Below are 11,971 nucleotides of genomic sequence, written 5' to 3'. Positions count from 1 at the left end.
TAAAATCTCAACTCATTAATAATTTAACTGAGACACCTGCGGTGATCACGTTACGAAAACGCATATTAAATGGCTCGAATCAACGTCCACTGAATGTAGAGACATTTAAATATACGACAACAAATATTAGTATTTACTGAATAAAAGTTTCACGTAAATAGCTTAATTCACCTTTTTTTGTTATCTGCCACGACAACAGAATGTAAACTGCAAGTTTCAAGTTTTACGAATCAGTCGATCCATTAGTCAATCGCGTATTCGGAGTACTTTTAAATACAACGTTCCCTTCACTCTCAAAATTGACATATCTCGACGTAAAGAATTTTCGCGTGACGTACTGCGAAATGCAATTTCCGCGTATACATGGCACGTCGATTTCCTACACTGCAACGCGCTTAAGTAATTACTACGCGCGCAACGTGCAACCCTCAAATCGGATTCGACGCAGCCGCTTTCGCGTCGCGTTTACGTCCCTTCGCAATCCTCTACCACCTTCATGTCTGTCTAACGAGGTACACAATGAAATTCTCCACTCAAATCTCTTAAATATAACAATTTTTTGGTCATCCAGGAAAGAACTTGCCGAAGATGTCGACAATCGCCAGATTGTCGATCGTAATCGCGGGTTAGTTGAATCGCGTTATTCTGCGGTGGTCAAGTATTTCACGTTTGCCCGATGCAATCATCCTTCCACAGCCTACCCACTGCTACCCTGTATAGCAGGGCCGGCGTTAATTGATCAAATTACAGGGCCGTGAGCCGCCATCGAAATTGCAGAACTGACGGACGCCACGTTTTCGGACCGCTCTACCCCGAAAGGGGGCCGTCATGGGGGTGCCCCGTGATACTACGTGAATTTCAACCCCTGCCTCTCCGGATACCCTTCTAACCGCCCTCGAACGACCCTTCGTCCATTGGCGGAAGGGGAAGGGGAAGGTTGGGGAGAGGATAGAGAATCACTTCAAACCGATCGGGATGATGTTCCGCGAGGCTGCTCGACCGGTCAAGTGTTCATTGCCGGTTCATTCGTGCGAATTCCGCTTTTAATTAATGACTACCCAAACTCGATGATTGATCGACAGTATCGCTGATTGGCAGCGTTGCCGTGTCGATCAGAATTTATCTCCTATTCGATAAACAATCTTATTATTGAAGTCTCTCTTGAAACGTGTCTTATCATTTATTGTATATTTTGTCAACGGAAAGAACGGTTTTGCTGAAATATCCAAAAATTTAGCTAGACATAGATCTGAAAATAATTGTGTTAGATCATCAAAAATTTATGTAAAACATTTAAGTATTGATGACAACATATGCAATAAAAAGTTTTAACATTTTAGCAATTAGTTTGTAGAATGTCCTACAATCTACATAATTATTTTGATGATGCCAACAAAATTATTTTCAGATCTGTATCTATCTAAACTTTCAGACACTTCAACAAAACTGTTCTTTTCGAGTAAGATAAAAAAATGTGTTCCTTCTTCTTCCTTCCCTTCTTCTCACTAATTCTTTAAAATTGCGCACACAAGCAAAATTTCGATATAGAACTGGATTAATAAATCGCTGTTGCAAAATAACAGACAAATTATATTTCTCAATACATATTCAAAAACTCCATTCTCCAAATTATGTACATTACAAGTATATATGTTTATTAATTGAATATAATAATATATATGAGATATAAATATCTTTTCTGAATAATTACACATGCAATTGCATATCTGCAATGTAACTGAATAAATTAAGAAACGTAATTTTTTCCGTAAAAATGTTTATAAAAGCCATCATCAATATTTATTGTTATTTATTTTCCATGCGAAAAAGATGCGTTGGCGCATCATTCATAATAAAATTATTGTATTTAGATTAATTAATATTGTGCCATCATGTTTAAAAAATATATACAATAAATATAAATTAACAAGTTTAGAACAAAATTCTAAAACCTTAAATTTCAATTTGTCTGGTATTTTGCAAATGGTAAGCAATTAGCCATATCAAAAGGTTTGACATGTCTCGGAGTACATTCGCTGCCGATCCTTCGGTCCGACAGGCCACCGGTCAACAACGACCGAAATTTGTTGTAACAGTGACGAGGGTCGACGTAGTTAAATATGATCGACGTGGAACGAGTGCCAACGCCCGTGCTTAGTTTGCTTTGTTTATGGTTGTTTTCAACCTGCCATGGCGAAGAGAGCGCGTAGGAGAAGCTTAAAGCGGATTATTATGCAACGGATTGTGTAATACTCGAATGCAGATTTAATAAAATATGATTCAACACCCCCCCAACGTCGGGCATTATTATTTTTATCTATCGCAATATAAAATTAACCTGAAACTGTACGAGAAATTTAATATGAGTTACATATAAAGCTTAGAATATATTTACGTACCACACACACAGAATTACAAGCGCGAGCATTGGGTTTTGCAGCGTTACATTTTGCGTAGTATAAAATAAATTTATAAATAGAAGTTGCAGTAGAAAAACAGTCACATACAATTTGCTATATGTTTTACAAAGCATTCAGATTTCAATAGAATTGAAGCTACAGTTCTCTCTAATATTATACTTTATAAATCGCAAGTTTCAACTGCATATTTTTCAAAAGATTAATGTTCCATATACGCGAATATTTACAATACGGGAACAGAGATCGAATGCATTTTCAAACTAAACTAGAAATTTTATTTTATTTTAAAAGCTTATTATGTTTTCTCGTCCTTTGTTTTTTAATTCCCCTCGCGTGATTTTATTCTCCTATACGAAATTGATCAAATACTCGTGCAAATCGATTCGCACCGTAAGGTGGTTTGCAAATTTCGTGAGGGTTGGACGCTCGAAACATTGATTCGTACTACTCGAAACTTCACGAAACCGTGAGATATAACTTCCGCGGATGTTCGGTGCACGCGCTTAGACGGTCAATAACGCTGAAAACTGGTCGAACGAAGGGAACGAAGGGAACGAGGGGAAAATTGACGTAATGAAATATGATCGACGTAGAACGCGCGAGTGCCATCGCGATGAAGTTATCCAGCTTGGTTTTCACACAATGGATGACTTCGTTGAAATCCGTACACGCGCCATACTGGCATACGGTGCGTATAACACGTCAAATGTGAAAATATTGATTCGGCCATTGTCGAACTTTTCGGCACGATATAGATTCGCGCGTGTGACACACGTTTTGCGAGCTGGATTGTTACGCCCGTATCAATGTAATCGATGATATCCAGATGACCCTCTCAAGTATAACAAGCCGGTGACAATTCCGAGGTCATCCGTGCAAATAGCTCGATCAAAGCAACAGCATTTAATTTCTTTTTAACAAAGCTTTGCTTTTGTAGTATTGTAAAATTGCGTTCGAAACTAAAAAAATTGCTTGGCCCATGGCGCATTGCATGCAATTGAATGTGACACCAGTGCGAATGTTATCGAACAATAAATAATTTTTGTATAAAATTCGACATGGCAATATAAGCAAGCCTGTTCATTTTTTATACACTATAGTTATTAATTCTCTACTTAATTATAAATGGTTACTTTTTTTTAACAGTATACATCGATACTTATTTGCAAAAAGAAAAAATAAAAAAACATATTCTTGTATAAACAACATTAAAAAAAATATTGAACATTTAACGTAGGCATATAGTCGATATTTCCAGCTGCATCGAATCGCGTTAAACAATTTACATGGCAAGCGGCCGAGGAATATACGAGTTCCATAACTCGATTCCTCGATTGCGATACAAACGAAATCATTCGCTTTTCGAAGTTTCCCAGGCCAATGCGACCGGAAGATCGCGCAATTCCGCGCCCGTTTATCTTCGCGAATGTACATAGAGAAACGCGGACGATTGAAGTCGAGGGGAAGAGCAAAGAGTAACAGGGCTCGTCAAGAACTAAATCGATTTACCGGCACGTAGAAGCCGCCGGCGCATCCATCCTCTTACCATCGTGCTACCGACTTTTATTTGCCGGTTTAAGTCAGTCGTTCTGTGCACATTCGTCGTCGTCGTCGTCATCGTCGTATGTACGCAAGTTTCTAAATTCAATGCACTGCACGCAGAGCGCAACGCGAAAAGGGCCACGCAAGAAAGGACGGCTGTGCGCGAAAAACGGTGAGCGAAGGGAAAACCGTAGACGCACAGGAACCGTGAGGCAAAAGGAATCAAAAGGGGAAAGGAAAAGGTTGCGGGGAAAAGAAGGGGCTAGCTGAAGGTAGAATTCTTGGGGAGAAATCGAAATTGCAGGTTTTCGTCGAAACGCTGGACTGGTCAGACGTGACCAAAGTGACGAAATAAGGGACACAGGCCGTGTCCCTCCGCACCCAGATAAATAGGATATTTTGAGATAAATGCTTACCTACGTGCTTTCAAATGGTATCGAGTGCTACCCTAAAGTTGCTGTACCCGAAGTACTCTCGATCATCCCCCTTCCCTTTTCCCTATACGGCAGAAATTTACTTACAGGAGAACCTGGAGACGCACGCACACATATACACACACACACACACACACATACATATATACCTTTACATCGTCACCGTCGTTCTCGCTGCAACGCGAACATTACTCAGTCGGCGTTCCGAGAATTAAATGAACCGAATAATTGCATAGAGCACCTCGACGCTCATGGTGCCCCGAATCTCTTTTGCCTCCCTTCCGCGCCTTTTCACCCTTTCATAGTTACTAAAGTAACCATTTTATCTCGCACGACCGACTTGCTCCGAATATCGATTCTCGAGGACGCGAACGTTTTCTTGAATAGAAGACTTTATTAATCTCTCTTGAAGTCTTGTAGATGTGTTTAATCAATTAACACTTCGTTCTCGAAATTTAAGAATAAAATTATTTGATTATTAAATGCAAGAATAAAGTTATGCAGTAAATGCTAAATTACGCGAATCTTTGATTATTCACTGTGAGAAAAGAACTTCAACCATAACAATTAATCAATGCAATAGCACATTGTGTGGCAGCAGAATCGATAATAAAATCTCTTGTAAATATCTGCGTTATTAAATGTATTACAGAGGTCGATGATAAACATTTTCACAAATAATTTCGAATATTTTCTATTATAAATACCGAACGTAAACTTGTCGAAGCGGCGGAACGCGCGTTGTTAAAGCTTACTCAAACATGAAGTATTGTATCTCCGTTAATGAATAAAATTTCAATACCGCAAAGCGATAGAATTTTTTGTTGACCCGGCGGGCGAATTGTCCCGAAGTTGACACCTACGTACACCAAGCCAATTCCCATCACTTAATCCAAAAATAACCAACGAGCTTGTAAGTAAAACTTTATATCTTTTATTTCAATACGCGTTATCATCTTTCAATAACGTACATAAGAATTATTAAAAACTCGCAAAGATTCTGGTATCTCTGATAAAATAATTTCTAATAAAATAGTTTAGGGAACGTAAAACACGTCAAACAAGAAATTTCGTGAATGCATTGTATGAAAAAATAATAGAATATTAATCTGATGAATACTTAAAAATATTCATAATCAATTTCTGAACGTAGCGAACAAAGCTCAAATTTCTCTGCAAACTTGACGTAAAGATCAGATATTAATCATCAGTTGAGTGTAACGATCGTATTGAATATCCGATAAAAAGTAAAACTTCTCTCGTTTATCATTTGACAATTACGCGTGAAGTTGACAGAAAATTTTCAGAGAATGTTCTAAAGCAATTAGTGCAGACTTGACAAAAAATTGAATAAAACTTAATAAAATCGTGGATTTCTTAATACCATATATTACAATATTTCCAAACAAAATTGCATTATTCTTTTCTTGAGATCTTTTAATTGCCATTGTCTTGTCATTCTTTTGCCAAGCAAAGGAGAGTACTCTTTTCGCGACCGTTCGTGAAGGATTGTTTCATTTTGATATTTTCTTATTTATTTTTTTCATAGAGACCGAATACTATCATAATGACGCTATACTAAAAAAATTGATACACTATGTGTGAGAAATAAAGTTAATAAAATCCTTATTGACATCATCATAAAATCGCTGTTCATCAGTTACATACACTTCAATCGTATAGTCGAAATGCATATATTAAATTATAGAATTAACATTAACTGCATTATAACATAAGTAATTATCTCAGGATTGTATGTTTAATTGCAAAAAAAAATACATAAAAGTTATGGAATATTTTAAATTCTCTCTGTTCCAATTTTATATAATATATAATAAAACACATTGAGTATATACATGTGTGCATGCACGTAAACAATTTTCTATGTTAAGAGCGTTTGAATATCTATATTACTTGCACATCCTATTGACGAGAATTACGATCTATTCGAAATGAGTTTGTAGAAGGGGTATGGGAGGAGGAGGAAGGCTAATTGCTTGATCGACAGCGACGTCGCTCGGACCGGAGGAGGAAAATTTCTCCCTCGATCCTTCAACGTCGTCGTCAACGTCACGTCAACAACATTCCATTACGAGGCTCGCGACGGCGACAATGTTGGTGTTCCCCTCGATCGATCTTCTTCCTAAAACGGTGCACTTTTAGTGTCGCGCCAAGCTGACGGGTAAATATGGATACCGCCAAAAATTCGGGCGAAGTACTCGAACGTAAGACGCGACGGACACATGATACAATCGAATGATCCGCGAACTTTTTACGGTCTTCAGTGGCAGTTCAAACGAAGAAAAGTCCATCTCGCGATCATTACGAACTACCATCGTACTTTACGCGCGTAACAGAACACTTTCCTTAGCGAAGCATCTGTAAACGCGACGTGCAGGCAGCTTGAAGAGGAATAAAAGTCGTACAAACACATTGAAAACTCCAAAGAGCATTTTCGGCGAATAGGTACTAGTATGGGTAGGAATTCTCGAGTATGATCGCGTTGCAATTTACGTTCGAGAGCGTCATGAGAAATCGCAAAATCATATAACTACATTTGAAGTCGGTGCGAAAATCAATATTTACGCGAATAACTTTCGATAGACGGATCTTAAATTTTACAGCTGCATCAATGCGAAATGACATACCACGCCGATTCTTTCGCGATGTACTTGAGACCTGATGTAGTCTAATAAAGTTTTGAATAACGATAAACGAATGACCGCTTTATTTCCTTTTTCTAATATAACTCTGTTATTACTATTTATATTTATTATGAATATTTCAATCTCTTCTAAGTATACACAAATACAAATAATATTCTACATTTTTATAATAATTCAGCAAATAACTTGTATCTGACCTCTGGTATATTAATTACACTAACAATAGTAATGAATAGTTTCGGAAATAATTGTTTGCTTCCATACTTTTTCCCCACCCTGTATATTATAATACGCACGTAATAAAATAATTTTACATACATCTTGCAAATATATTAATCCATATACATAATATTATTTTCATAATATTAATATTAAATTAACGAAAGGTCTGTTTTTTAGAATTTTTCTGAAAACTTTTTGTGATCAATAAGATTTTTGTAGAAAAAATGTTAAGATCCTTGAATATCTAATAGCACTTGCAACATATGGAGAATGTAGGTTAAATATGCTGCTGGAGTGGAAAGTTAAAATTTGAATATGATTGCCTGAAAAAGACCACGAGCTTTTATATGACATACATTTAATACTCATATATATGCATATGTATTTTATTTAATAATTAAAATAAAATGGTATTTGTTATGTTACTTATTCAAAGGAAATTATATATGAATAGAGAAAATTAAATTAAAACTAAATATAAATAGAGATGTATATAAAATTTAACAACTTTGATTTCATGATATTTAACAATTTTTATGCCACGATATTTTTTACAGCTACAGTAATTATATTGAAAATTAAGTTTTAAACAAAATAATAAAAAATGTATAATACGTTTAGACAAAAATAGTATACAAAAAGAAAAGAAAAATAATTGTTATAAATAGCAACATTAATAAAGATATTTTATCATCGAGAATAAATCATTGTAATTATATTCTCCATTGATTTACGGGCAATATTGATTTAAATCAACGCGCAAACTAATTACGCGACGTCATTCAAAAATCAAATCCATGCATGCTATGATCTCGCGCTGTCAATTTTATCGTTTATTTAAAGCACATTCGCATTATCTACCGCATTGTCGGTTCTATAGTTCTTTTATTTTTCATTATTATTATCATCTCGCTGCTCTCTCGACACATAGCGAGCAATTTCACCGAACGATTTAACGATACCTTAATTTGGTATTCATTCAAGCGCGCTCCATCAAACTTCACATCTTCCCAGAGCGAAACACTTTACGCCATCGTGGCCACGTCTTCGCCCGTCTTCGCCCGTCTTCGCTCTCGATCGTGATTTCGCGGGGGAATATTTGCAATTTAGATAGGGCCGCGTATATAGCGACGAGGACGACGCGGCATCCGGTGCATCCTCTGGTGTTCCGGGTGTGGACGAGGCGCGAAGGGGCACCAGGAGACAAATGTTTCGAGGGGAGAGGGTGGCCGGTCGTCGCTTGCTTGCTAGCATCGCGATGTTAAATAATCGCGTCGCCGGCACGTTTTCGCGTAACGAGGACGTTTATCAGGATCCAGCAACCGGGAACTGATTTACAAATAGGCCCCGAGAGAGGCAGCTCCTCCATCCTCCCCTTCGTCCCCTTTCTCCTCACCTACCGACACCTTCCCCGTTCGCTCACCCCCGCTTACTCTACAAACTTCTCCACATCCCTATCCTCAGCCTCCCTCTTCCTCACGCCATTTTCTACTCTACCTTCCTCTGACGGCAGAGACGAATCAACCTGAATTTTTGGTGCATCGTCGAAAAATATTTCTTATCTCAAGCTTACAATTAACCACGAGGATCAAATAAAAACAAAAAGTTTTTCGCCAATATTAATTTATGTATGATTCCATTGTCAAATGATGGAATACTTTAAAAATAATGCATATTGTAAAAATATTATTTTAAAATCTAATTATTTTATAGCACTAACTTCTATTATTAACATTTATTTAGATTTCAATATAAATGTGCAGGAAGAAACTTTTAAAATTGATTCCATTTACACTGAAAGAAAAGATTGGTTGCTGCAACAAATTAGATGGTTAAATATGGCATAGCATTTTTAATTGGCTGTAGACACCAATTTTTGGTTGCGTTAGCCAATCGAAATCCTATACTGACATTGCGGATAGGCTAACACAACCAACAATTGGCTGCAGCATCCAAAAATTGGCTGTTGCAACCAATTAAAAATGCTATGCCATATTTTACCATCTAATTTGCTGCAGCAGCCAATCTTTTCTTTCAGTGTAGGTAATAATAAAAGGAAGAAACGGTGCGTCATAGAACATAATTAATATTTGATCTAAAGTATCGTAGATATAAATATTATACATTTAAACGCTATTTTATTGTATAGTGATAAGTAATATGACCTATGCTGCTTAGACTGTTTCAAAATATCTCGTAAATTAATTCATGAAGAAGATACAAAAGCAATTTCTTCGAAATGAGACTTGAAGCGAAGGTCCATCAGACTCTTCCATCAAGAAATGAAATGGTATGAGTTCGTTTCACGGATAACCGCAAGTAGAATAGCATTAATTCGTAAGAGTTTATATTCCTCTCGTATTTTCGAAGAGAGATGAATGATAAAGTGGATGCGGTTCTTTCGGGATCTAGGGGTTAACCTAAGACGTTCTCCCTTCCCTAGCTCTCTCCTGTCCCTTCGTCGCGCGGCCCTTCCCAGCTTTTCCTCTCCAGGGAAATCATTTTCATTTAAGATCGTACACTACGACACCATCCACAACCAACCGCCACAGATGAGCTCTCTCACTCTCGCTTGGAATAAATTATTTGCCGCGCTCGTCCTTAGAAGTGCGAACACTTTCTTCCTTCCACAGTTTGCAAAGAATACTCGCGCCGCGATAAAAATAAACGTCGGAGCTGTCTAGTCAAACGTGAATCGCTTTCAACATCGTCGAATGTTGCAGTTGTTCAATGTTCACGTTCAATGGAACGTCAAACAAAAGTCTCTTCTTCTCTTTCATAAATTTATTATTACATGTTCCCTTATAAATGATAGTAATCGAAACTAAACATACACAATAACGGATAATATGCGCTCGTTTATACATAGACGACACATCAAGCAAACGTATTTCAATTATATTCTGAGGCATCGAATAACAATAGTATAAGAGTTAAATAGTGCAAATAAAAATAAAACTATTAAACTTGTTTAATCTCAGAAGCAAACAGCCTACACACGATATGCATTGGAGTCCTCTCTGTCTATTGTGATTAGAATACATCACAAAAAATTTAACGGTGTTCTCGTGAGCGAAAATTCAGTTTGACACAATCGGACGGCGCGGCGTTTCGTTTTAACGAAGTCATGTTGCATAGAATGAAGCGAGGTGGCGCGGTTTTGTACGAAGGATCAAAAAATACACCTGTCATGGTGTGAAATCGGAAAAAAATCGGCACAATGATCCGAAACAACAGAAAACAGTAAGCCTGCGTGACTGAATGCCACAGATTGCCAACAAATCCCTGCAAAACTGTGTCATGTAAAACTTTTGCAGTTTCGTCATTGTCCAGAAAATATACGATGTACGAAGACGCATTGGTGCGTTACGATATGTAACCATTCGGACAAAACTGCATTTAAATAAGCTTCCTGTAATAGTCTGTAAATAAAGAAACTTCAACGAAGTTTTTCAAATATATAAATCAATCTTTTAAATATCACACCGAAATAATAAAAATAAGTTAGTTTTATCTACGTTACATTATAAGAAAATCAATCAAATTTTAAAAATAATATAACACTATATATATATATATATATACATATACATACATATATATACACACATAATAAAATGTTTTGCTGAATCTAAAAAATTGTGTACAGATCTGAAAATAATCATGTTGGGCCAAATAATTATGTAGAACATGCAAAGCATGATAACAAAGTTACAACAAATTTTGACATTTAACAATTAATTTAAGTGTCCAATATAATTATTTAATATGTCCAACATAATTATTTTCAAATCTGTACCTAAATTTTTAGATGCTTCAGCAAACAATTCTTTCTGTGTTCATATATCTATATAATTATTATTAAATGTCAAATTATGTAAATGATGACTCACTTCTAAAATATTTTTCATACAAACTATTTTTAAATTGCATGTATATATTTTAAATTATGCAGAATATATTCTTACATATAAGTCTTCATTGACAGTTTCTTTATTTTTATGTGGTACCAGCAACAAGCAACGTTATAGTTTTACTATATTATTTCTTATATCACGTTTTTTCTTGTTGAGAGAATTCACAGTCTTTTTCGCTCTTTGAAGATGAACCAAGATAGGCAACATAACTATTGAAACGATCAATATTCCCGAATAATAATTCGCTTGTCCCCGAAGATTCAACGGTTTCCCGACGTACAGTTCCGACAAATCGGTGCGGTTGAGCCTCCGGGAGTACTGGGACGACCATAAAGCTCCTTGCCACGGGGTGAATCGAAGCGCGGCGCGGCGTCCGCGATGTAAATCTATGCATAGCTTTTGTTCCCCCATCTACGCACATTGCCCCGTTCGCAAAAGTTTTCTTATTGCTGTATTCGAATACGCCAAAGGTGTATAACGAAAGAGATAGTATGCTTTATCGCTTTGCTTTTCACTTCCGTATAATTTGGGAATCATTCAATTTAGATAAGATAGAGTTCTCGAAATAAGTGAAGTTGTCATTCAAATAGACAACTTTGATTTAATTTCTATTAATTTTTGTATTTTCTTCAAGAATCAGATACAATTTTCCATAATTTTACTTTAACGAGTGAAATATTTTGTAATGTTGCTAATTATTTAAATATTTAAAGTTTGTATTTCGTCCACTTCATCAATTATTACTGCTATATGAATTAACGGTAAACAAA

Source organism: Trachymyrmex cornetzi, unplaced genomic scaffold (assembly GCF_001594075.2).
Source record: "Trachymyrmex cornetzi isolate Tcor2-1 unplaced genomic scaffold, Tcor1.1 scaffold205, whole genome shotgun sequence".
Taxonomy (NCBI): domain Eukaryota; kingdom Metazoa; phylum Arthropoda; class Insecta; order Hymenoptera; family Formicidae; genus Trachymyrmex; species Trachymyrmex cornetzi.
This window is presented reverse-complemented; position numbering follows the sequence as displayed.